Source organism: Prionailurus bengalensis, chromosome A3 (genome assembly GCF_016509475.1).
Source record: "Prionailurus bengalensis isolate Pbe53 chromosome A3, Fcat_Pben_1.1_paternal_pri, whole genome shotgun sequence".
In the NCBI taxonomy this organism is placed as follows: Eukaryota; Metazoa; Chordata; class Mammalia; order Carnivora; family Felidae; genus Prionailurus; species Prionailurus bengalensis.
In genome coordinates this window covers 128,508,313-128,519,364 of record NC_057354.1, presented here as the reverse complement: position 1 = coordinate 128,519,364, position 11,052 = coordinate 128,508,313, and the positions used below count along the sequence as shown (strand labels likewise).

The following is an 11,052-nucleotide window of genomic DNA, read 5'->3' as shown; positions in this document are numbered from 1 at the left end:
TGAAAATCACTTTCTCTCAGAAATGTGAAAGCATTCTTTCTGTTTTTAAAAAAATTTTTAACGTGTATTTTTGAGAGACAGAGGGCTAGTGGGATGGAGCAGAGAGAGAGAGGGACACACAGAATGTGAAGCAGGCTCCAGGCTCCAAGCTGTCAGCACAGAGCCCTACGAAGGGCTAGAACTCAGGAGCTGTGAGATCATGACCTGAGCCAAAGTCGGACACTTAACTGACTAAGCCACCCAGCTGCCCCTGAAAGCATTGTTTATTTTCTAATATTTTATATTGCTATTGAGAAGTCTGATGCCATTCTGATCCCCAATCCTTTGGATAGAATTTAATGTTCTTCCCTGGAAGCTTTTTTTTTTTTTTTTTTTTTTTTCCTATTTAACTAGTGGAAGTTTTAAGATCTTTCCTTATCTCAGTATTTTGAAACTTTACACTGAAGATCGGTCTTTTTTTTTTTTTTTTTTCTTTTCTTTCTTGTATACTTTTGATCCTGGAGCTCATCATGCCCTTCCCTTCTAGGAATTTTTCTTTAAAATAATTATGTCTGGGGCACCTTGGTGGCTCAGTTGGTTGAATGTCCAACTTCAGCTTAGGTCATGATCTCATGGTTCGTGGGTTCAAGCCCTGCATTGGGCTCTGTGCTGGCAGTTCAGAGCCTGGAGCCTGCTTCGGACTCTGTGTCTCCCTCTCTCTCTCTGCCCCTCTCCTACTTGTGCTCTCTCTCTGTCTCAAAGATAAATAAACGTTAAAATAAATAAATAAATAAATAAATAAATAAATAATAAATAAGTAAAAAAATAATTATGTCTGTAATAATTTTCTCCTGTTTTTTCTTCCTGTAAATAGCATTAGTCAGATGTTGAATATTGTGGATTGATCCCAACATTTCATCTTTTATGTCTTATTTTCCAATTCTTTTGGATATATACTCACATTTCATTGGCTATATATTTCATTTCCCATATTTTCATATACACATCCATGTATATGTATATATATATATATATATATATACACACACACACAACAAAAGAGTTCAAAGATTCCATAATTGTGTTTTCTGATCTTTCTATTGAGTTTTCTACTTTAGCTATGTCATCTAATACAAAGGAATCATTTATAGGAGAATAAAGAAGAGATGACCTTGAAGATCTAAATCCATGCTATTTAGCCTTAAAGTCTGTATGAGCCTCGAAGTCACTGAGTTTAGCGTCTCCAGATGAAGAGAATAGTTTCCAGAAAGAAAAAGACTTATCTAAGGTAATGTACCACCACTTACTAATTCTGGGTCAGCTGCCTTTCCTCCACCAGCATTGTTATGCCTGTTCATCTTACTGATAAAACTTTGTTTCAGTTCTGGAAAAGGCGCTTTCATTTTTTTTTAATGTTTATTGATTTTTGAGAGAGAGAGAGAGACAGAGCGTGAGTGGGCGAGTGGCAGAGGGAGACACAGAATTTGAAGCCAGCTCCGGGTCCTGAGCTGTCAGCACGGTCTGACATGGGGCTTGAACTCATGAACCACGAGATCATGACCTGAGCTGAAGTCGGACACTCCACCAACTGAGCCACCCAGGCGTCTCTGAAAAAGACACTTTTAAAGTTAACTCCTGAATGCAAGTAAATAATGAAGATTGGTTGGGGCAGCATTGAAAAGTGGGCACTTAATGTAATGGTGAGTGAGCATTGCTCTCGCAGTCCCAGAAATCGACTTCCTCTCCTGTCTCTGACTTGCACTCCGATTTTGACAATTCGTTTCATCTTTCTAGACCTAGGGGTCCTCATCTATAAACTGAGGAGCTTGTAGTAGGTCGTTGCTTCTCAACGCATTCGTCAGAGCCCCAGACGTTCCATGGGTGCCTTGAGCCTTGATGGCCTGGGGAAGGGGCTGAAAGAGGGAAAAAGAGGCAGGGCTCTGGGCCCTTCCTCTGCTTCTACCTGAGCACACCCCTTGGGTCTGTTTTATGTATTTGGTTTTCATGGAAGCTTTTATCTCAACCACAAGATTCTGTGGTTAAATGTTTGAGAACCACTGGACTAAACTTCTCTAGCCTTTCTTTTGGCAAAGTGTTTTTTCTGCCTCTCTGATTATAGATGTTCTTTCAGAGACTCATTTAGACAGGCTCAAATTTATATGCCGTTGAGCTCTTTGGAGTTCCTATAAATTAGGATGCACATCGAGATAATTACCCTTCTGGAATTCTAAGCACTTAAATACAAGTCAATCCTTATAACCCCCTTTTAAACCAATTGCCTCACTGCAGACATGGTCACTGAATATATATTATCGAATGCCAATAAAACAGGAAACCCGATCCTGCCATTTTCCCGATTAGATAGTACAGAGGGGTTAAAGCCAGAATCTCAGCCGTCATTCTGACGGCAGGATCTTGCTTCTCTGGACAGTCTAACTCTGGTTGTCAGGCCAGGCACAGGGGCAGACCCAACGCCTTCCATCCCTTCGGCTCTGTAGAGTCATGGAGTGGACCAGCTTGTAATCCCTTGCTTTTGGGAAAGAAACTGGTTTTCTTCTGTGGCCAACTGTGTCTACCAATCGCTAAAGGAAACAATAGACCCAGGGCAAGCACTACTCTCAAGTGGTGGCCCTGGGAGGGAGCAGGTCAGCGTCCGAGCCTGGCATTAAGGCAGCCGAGGCCAGTGGTGGAGCCCAAAAGACCACAGAGATGGCTTCTCCAGGGGACACCTGCTCTGAAAAGGAGTATGGGGGCCCGGGGAACCGAGGCAGAGAATGGTTTTAGGACTCTGTAGAATCAGAACGAACTTCATAGAAGAGCCTTAGAAATGTTGTGGGGAAGCACAAGGAAAAACTAAAAGCCAGACAAGTGACACTCCTTGCTCAGGTCACCCTTAGGTCACAGTATTTCACTTCTTCCAGTCTGCACTGTGAGCCCTCAGGCCTCTCTCCACAGGGGCTGGGCACGTCAATGAGGTAACTGACAGAGGAGTGTTTCCCCGAAGGCAAGGAGCCTTCGGGAAGGGAGGGTGAGGGGACGGCGTTTTCCCACCGGGAGCCATTGCTCAACAGGCAACAGCCAGAACCCAGACCAAATTCGTCACCATGTGAGACTCTCAACCCCACCCCGGACTACTACGGACTCCAGAGAATAGCCAGCGTGTGCGCGAATTCCCTCCTGCCTCCCTTGGCTGTCCGCCTGAGCCAGTCTGTGCCCGTTAAGTTCATCTTCAGTTAAAACTGTGACCACACCCCGAACCCTCAGTCCTTGGGCCACCTCTGTACTGAAGCGCTTGCTGTGCGTATCAGGGATGGAGCATCCTGCCCTTTCTGAGGTTGACAGGCTGTGACGATTCTGATAGGGACCGGGAAGTCACACATATCATTTACTTCCGTAAATAGTCATCCCATTAATAAGCATCCACCGAGAGAAGACGGTTCCTTTGCAGACTCCCAGGCCACAGGCTTCGGTTTCCGGAAAATGCAGATCGGGACAGCAGATGAAATAAAGCCATCACCAGCCCACAGGACAGTCTCAAGAGGAGTGACTGTCCCTGTCCTCTGCAGTTGTTGCCAGAGAGCAATTTGCCCTTGAATCCAATCTACCATCCCTAAACTGACAATTTCATTTCCCTCCCAGCCCACCCCCTGCCCCGAAGATCTGCTGAAGCCGCGAGTTCCAGCTGAAGAGCCGGCAGGATAATAGGTGAGTCCCGTCCGTCCATCAGCGATAATAGTCACAGACACTCGTGACGCCTTTTGTCTGCTGGCTTCCCTGAGGATGCAGGCTGGGGACCTGGGGTATTTACACTGCCTTTGTGTGCGTGTGCTTTTAACATCAGCCCTCTTGTTTACTTTCCTGCCTGTTTACTACCTTTGCAGGGGCCCAGCCACTAAGTCAACACGCATTAAGACCCAACATCAAAATGTCATAATGCGAATGAGCAGAATTCAGAAAGGCCAGGGACATTGGCTGCTCTGTTGGGTCCTGTTTAGTCTGAGGGTAATGAAGAGCTCACAGATGACCTGATTTCATTAAACTAGGTCAGATTCGGCTGAAAAGCGGCTATGACTCTCACCCAGTTATCCAGCGGGCTCTCCCTGCCCCCACCCTGCCCCCACCCCAGGGCTTGAATGCTTTCTGGGAATTAACGCTGAGTTTTGTCAATACAGTAGCTAAATCTCCATGGAATAATTGGACCTTTCCCTTTGGCTTCTATTTGTGCAGTGGGGAGGCCGGGCATGGGAGAGAAGGGGAGAGAAGGATGGGGAAATCTGAAATTGCCTTTTGGAGGCCGCTAGCACAGGACGTAGGATTCGGGCGTAGCAGATGTCTATTGAGCCAAACATTCTGAGTTACAGCATCTTATCTGAGGGCTGTGTTGACAGAAGCTGCTGACCCGACTCAGTGAGGAAGTTTCCATGCAAACAAGGCTTTCAATGTGCGCAGGCTCCCCCAGGAACACACCGGCAGTCTGCAGCTTCCACAGTCTGACTGTGGGGAGCAGGGAAGGGACGAGTCTGAGGGTGGAGGCAGGAAGCAGTGGTGTGTGCAGGAAGGTTGGGGGCTTGAGGGCTGTCCTTCGGGGGGCTCTGGAGGCAGAGGCAGGGCCAGCGGTGGGCATTCCGGGCAGGCAGAGCTTAGCTCATCCACATAGAAGAAAGCATTTCTAACAATAAGGACCAAACAAAGATTGGATGGGCTGTCAGACGAGGTCATTTAAATGTTAGACTTTGCCGAGCGTTTACTATGACGGATGTTGGACACTTCACCTACCTTTTTTCTGGGTTGAACAAACAACATCTCAGTTGAAGGGGAGAGATGAGGAAATTGAGGTTGAGACATGTTAAGTGACTTATGTAGGGACCAGCAGGAATATGTGGCAGAATCAGGACTTGAACCCAGGTCGTTCTCTGCTCATGTGCTTCCCACGCCCCGTGGCCCCCGCCCCTTGTTTGACAGCAGGAGATTAGAGCGTTGCTGGGATTCGGCAGAGGGGTCTCATTCATCGGTTGGAGGCTGGACTAGATGCTTTCTTCAGCAGACTTTCTCAGGGAGAGTTGAAGGCCTTGAGGATTCAAAGGTTCAGGTTTCTTGTTACTGAAGAACCTGAGAAGGTCCTGGAAAGAAAAAGGCAATTTTGGAGTATGATCTCCCTCCCCCCCTCACCCTCACCTTGGACGTATCCAAGTGCTCCTGAACTTCCCATGCCATTTCCTTTGGGCAGCGTCTCCGGCCACCTCAGACTGGAGGAGTCGCTTGTCTGGAGCATCTACAGTGCCCACTGGGCTCCTTTTGGGTACTGAGCTCTCTGGGTGCCGGGCACTGGGCACTGGGCACCCTGTATCCTTGGCTGAGGGTCTGGTTTCCCAAGGACTGGCCTGAATGCTGGGCATCCCTGAGTCTTATGAAGCAGCAGGAAAACACTGTGGACATATGGTTGGTTTCGGAGACAAACCAGATGTCACCTTCCCACTTCTACAGAGCAGGAGGAAGAAATATCCCCCAAACAGAGCTTGGCATTTGGAGACAGAAGACAGGTTGTAGTTCTGGTTTAATGTCTGTTTCCACCTGTGAGCCTTACTCCCGTAGCTTCCTCTGGACCTCTGTTTCTTCTTCTCGATGATGGGGGGGGGGGGGTAACATATACCTCTTACAGAGTTCTGGTCAGGATTGTATGAGATCATGCAGATAAAGAGCCTCAGTGGGCTGTACAGTGCTGGGTAGATGTGAAAAATACCCTGAGGCTGCAGAAACAAATCCTAGAAAATGTAAGCAAAACACGGGGAATTTATTTTAAAGAAATGGCTTGGAGGTTGCTCTCTGGAGCCTCAGGAAGAACTGGAGTCCAGAACTGCAAGTCCTTCCGAGACCTGGGGCAGCACACTTTCTCCCTCTTACCTCTGCTTTGCCCTGTGTGTCTGTTTCTTCTTCTGTCTCTGCTTGCCAGTCTATGTGGCATCCAAGATGGCTGCCCCGAAACTCCTGAAGTTACAGTCAAGGGAACCAGTGACAACAGAAGCACCAATCTCCCTCTCAGTTCCAAATTCCTGAGACAAGTCTGGGATTGACTTTGTTTGGTCAGGTTGTTACTCCTGGTCCAATCCTCTTGGCCAGAGGGGTGGAGTTACCTGGTGCAAGTAAGGTGTTTGGCGGGGGGGTGTCCTCTCTGTGGTTATATGGATGGGGTGAGTGTATATGGAGAGAATTCCAGAGAGGAGCTGGGGAAGCTAGTAGTTCCTGGGCTGGATAGGCATCTCATACGTGTCCATCATACTCGCTTGGGTTATCTAATGCTGCGTGACAAAGTACCCCAAATTTCAGAGGCTTAACACAACCATTTATTATGCTCACTGATCTCTGGGTCAGGAATTCTAATAGGCACAGAGAGGATGGCTTATTTTTGCTTCATAGTGTTTGGAGCCTTAGCTGCCAGACTCCAAGCTTGGGGCTGTAATCATCGGAAGGCTTGTTTGGTCAAGACTTGGATAAGTAGGGGCGGCTGATGCTGGCTGAGGGGGGTTTCAGTTCCTCTCCACATGGGCTGCTTGGGCTCCCTCACAGCATGGTGGCTGGGTTCCCAGGGCAGGCATCCGAAGAGAAAGGCAGGCTGAAGCCTCACCATCTTTTCAACCTGGCCTTAAGAGTCACCCAGCATGGCTTCTGTACATTGTATTCAGTAGCTTTCGTTAGAAGGGAGTCACTAAACCTGACTCGTGTTCAGGGGTGCCTGCGTGGCTCAGGCAGTTAAGTGTCTGACTTTGGCTCGGGTCACGAGCTCATGGTTTGTGAGTCTCAGCCTTGCGTTGGGCTCTATGCTGACAGCTCAGAGCCTGGAGCCTGCTTCAGATTCTGTGTCTCTGCCCCTCTCCCACTCATGCTCTGTCTCTGTCTCTCTCTCAAAAATAAATAAACATTAAAAAGATAATTATAAAAAACTTGACTCTTGTTCAAAAGAGAAGGGAAATTAAGCTCAACCTTATAATGAGAGGAGAGGCAAGTTTCTAGAAAACAGAATGGGACTAGAAATATTGCTGGGGGCTTTTGGGGGGCAAACACAACTTGCCACAATATTTATAATAGTTTCCATTGCACTTGAAGAGACCTTTATAAGAAACTGAAAGGCCACCTCCGGAGTTGTAAGCTAGCTTATGGGTTTCCCAAACCATTTTGGCTCATGGTGCCCATAGACCAAAAGAAATACCTAACAGTTCTGTTTATTAAGTAGTTCTAGCCGACAACTTAATAATCATTTATCTCCTAACAAATTAGTACCCACCTGAAATAATCATACCCATAAATTGAAAGTAAAAGAACCATTTTTATCTCATTCTTGAATAAATACAGCGAACGGCATGTGAGCCTTTTGGGTGCTATGCAGCTTCTCTGATCCTGGCATCTGATTGGACACTAACATCTTCGTTTCCTGTCTCACAGTGAGTTTCACACTTCATCTGCCCGTTATCACTGAACCCCCAAACCCCGCTTTGCAAGGATAAGATGTCGTTGAAAGGAATGTAGCACAATCTACTGTTGCAGGAAGGAACGACCACAAAGCACGTGGTTTGTGTGATGTCTAACGGATGTCAGGAACTGCTCCAAGATACAAAATACTCTTCAGTGCTTCCCTGAGTTTGCTGTGGGCCTCGGGGCACCTCAACCCACAGTTTGGGAATCGTGGGCTTAAACACAGAAGGTCCAGAATTAGGGACCTACTGATAATGCCAAAGGGGCAGCTTCTTAAGATTTCCAACTTCCTAACAAGGGCATTCAGATTTCAAATGTTTAGGCGACTCCGAAGTTGAGTAATTCAGAATCTGTGTAGTTAAGCTAACTTGTTGAAACCGGTGAATTTTAAGGAACCACTTGGGTTCTGTTTCCTGGGTAACAGATGAGAAACAACGAGATCTCCTCCCTTCAGCCTCAGGGATGCTGGAGCTATGAGTTGCAGGTTGTCTTCAAGACATTGACACTTGCCCTGGAGAGTCATTCGTGGAGATCGAGGGAATGACATAATACGCAGGGAACGCATCTATGCCACCAGAGTTTCCCATGTCAGCCCACGCTGGTCAAGAAAGGCAGAGAATAGTTTCATTCCAAGCTTAAGCCAATATTCTTGCCACTACACCAGGGCGCTGCCCAATATGACGGGAAATATTACACGAATGGTAAAAATGTGAGCTAAGCCCACCCCATCTCCAAACCCAAAAAGCTTCCGAGACCCCTGAAGTTAAATGGAACTAAATCATCGGCACAGTCTCCAAAGCAACTTCTTATTTAGTTCAGAACTTTCTGTGTGACCCCAATCAGGTCATTTTCTAGCTCTTTGTTTCCTTAAATAGAGCACTGTAGAAGAAGAAGTCACTGTTTTTCTCTAAAGCTACTTAGCAAATTGCAAATGAAAATACACATGCAACTAAGAGAGTTTGTCACCTTGCTGAACTAAAAAATATGGCCCAGTTTCACTTTCTCCTCCTTCCCTCCCTCTCTCTCTCTCTCTCTCTCTGTTTCTCATAATTCTCAGCCAAGACAATAGGAGTCATGTGATGTGACCGAGAAATTGGGCCAGTTAAAAATAGAAGGCGCACTCCACCAAGTTCATTAGAAAGTTGAAGTCTTATTGTTGATTGCCGTTAATTTATCTCTGCCTGCCACATGCGTGAGGGAGCAGGGCGACAGACAATTGGTGACTCTGAGAGCCGGAGCCCCCAACCCCCCGCTTCCCCTCCTGCACCAGCTGAGCAGCATCACCCGCGTGAGCTCACCTGGGCCCCGATAATACCCTCCACCCAGCCCCCAGGCCCTGTCTCCTCCAGGAGCCGTTTTAGCTGTGAAACAGTTCTGGTTGGCTTCTCCTCTCTCTCAATGGGGGTGCTCAGCACCCACCTTTGTAAACGGGGGTGCACGTCCCGGGCTTTATAGTCATTTCATTGAAAGGGCTATACTTACCCCTGTTTTGTAGCCGAGCAGATTGAGGCCCTGAGGGGTAGAGTGGGGTGGGGGGGCTGGAGCTGGAAGCGTCTCTTTTTCGGTTGGGTGATGGGTTATGTGGGTCCCTCTCCTAAAGCGTTGGGGGCATGGTATGCACTGGACGCCTGTACCCTCCCCGTGGCCAGTGCTGGAGTCGGGGAGGGGGTAAGTTAGGGCCGCCGCCATTCGTCCCGATGGTGAGTTAGCAGCGGTGGGGTTCACACATCGTTTCCCTCTGGGTTGGGCCAGCCGAGTCACAGACGCGGGAGTGGGCCGATGGAGGTTCAAGTCTCAGCCTTATTGCTGCTCAGGTTGGCTGGCGGGGCCCGGCTCAGCCCTCTGGCCTCTGGTTTCGAACACCCTTGTCCCAAGTTTCTACTTCAAGACCCACCTGAGGAAGAGCGTGATGTTTTCCCATTTGCCGCCTCGTCTCGTCAAAATCAAACCCGCGGGTGTGGGGGTCTCAGCGCTGAGTAGGGGAGGCAGGCCAGACCCTGACCTTGAGCGTTCAGTGTCACCCCGACGAACACCCTGGGGAATGCAGGCGATGACACCAGCCGTCCAGGCTGGCCCAGAGGAGGGCTGAAAGGTAATTCTCCTCCTTACCCTTTCGGGAGGTGTGAGCGGAGAGGGAGGGGGCCCAGGTCTTAGCACCCCTTTGCTCCCTCTTCAGAGAGGGTGCACAGGGTAGGGGCTCTCAGTTGTGCGGCCTGATGTCTCCTGCCTCCGAGCCCACCGCACAGGGTGTGCACGGTGTGGTTTGAATGCGAGCTGCGGAGGAGGGTCCCAAACCTTGAGCGACTTGCAAAAAGTGGGCTTCTCAGCATTGTCTGGAGCCGTGGAAAGCTGAGGGGCCCTTCCCACGCAGGGAAGGTGCTTTGTCGGAGAGCAGCCTGGTGCACCTGCCCTCCAGGTGGGCGTTAAACCTCAGCTAACCTCAGGGCCACCCTGCCCACCTGGTGTCCCCAGGGGTGACTTCTGTCTTCCGAGGGCAGCCGGCAAAAGGAGGATCGTGGGGCAGGGGGTCCGGCGGGGAGGCTGGGAGGAGCTGCTCACTTGTGGAGTGTTGAGATATGCCTGCCGCAGGCTCCCCCCGCTGCCTGGAAACGGGGCTGGCCCAGCTTCGATTAGAAGGTCTGGGAAGGTGGTGATCTGCACCGAAGGGGGGTAGAGAACAGAACCTTGAGGGAATCACCAGGAGATTCCGATCGGGGACGGGGAGAGAGAGGGAGAGAGAGAGAATCCCAAGCAGGCTCCACGCTATCAGTGCAGAGCCTGAGGTGGGGTTCAAACTCTTGAGCAGTGAGATCATGACCTGAGCCATAATCAAGAGTCGGATGCTCATCCGCCTGAGCCACCCAGGCGTCCCCTAGCCCAGTTTCTATCAGAAGGTGTGGGAAGGGTGTGTTCTAGACTGAATGGGGGTAGGGAACAGAATCTTGAGGGTGTTGCCAGGAGATTGTGGGATCTCTCTCCCCTTTTTGCTTTTACCGCTCTTTGTAGATCCTTCTCCTCTGCCCATTTCTAAGACCTGGGGGCTCTGCTGCCTCTCCAGTAACTGCCAGCTCCACCCTCCTCCTCCCTCCCCTCCATCTCCCCCTGCCCCTCTCTTCTCCCACAGACCTCAGGGCAGCAGAGCCCGATGCCAGGGTAGGACAGGGTCTTAGAGCCCTGGTCTGGTCTCCAAATTTCATAAGTGAGAAAACTGAGGCTAAGAGCAGAAAAGAGACTCCTTGGACGTTCCCGGTATATGTTGACAGGTCCAAAATGAATTCATAGAAACTACATTTCTGTGTAGCCAGGAAGAAGTGTTTTCTGAGACACCGTCTCCTTCTATCCAAGGCAATGTTCGTGGGGTGGTCCTAGCCAACCTGCGGGACGCGTGACACGTATCATAGGGGGTGGGGGCTGGAATGTTGCTTTACCTGTTCCATGGGGACACTCGCTTGTCTGAGTCACAGGATTGTCCCCAGTGATGACAGCGTTCATATATGGAAAGGAGCCGATGTAATGCCAAGTGCATCGTGCACCCTAAACATCGTTGACTCACTTCTATGGAGAAGCAGAGGTCGGTAGTTAGAGTATGGGTTCTAGAGCTAGATC

General features: G+C 49.2%; 1 long non-coding RNA gene across 1 annotated transcript; it reads right to left on the bottom strand.

Moving 5' to 3' along the window:
* Positions 1–4,694: 4,694 nt before the first annotated feature.
* Positions 4,695–10,237, bottom strand: LOC122497443. Its single transcript, XR_006301115.1, has 2 exons — positions 9,341–10,237; positions 4,695–5,099 (listed from the first exon to the last, which is right to left on the bottom strand). It is a non-coding gene; the product is annotated as an uncharacterized LOC122497443 (long non-coding RNA).
* Between the last annotated feature and the right edge of the window lie 815 nt (positions 10,238–11,052).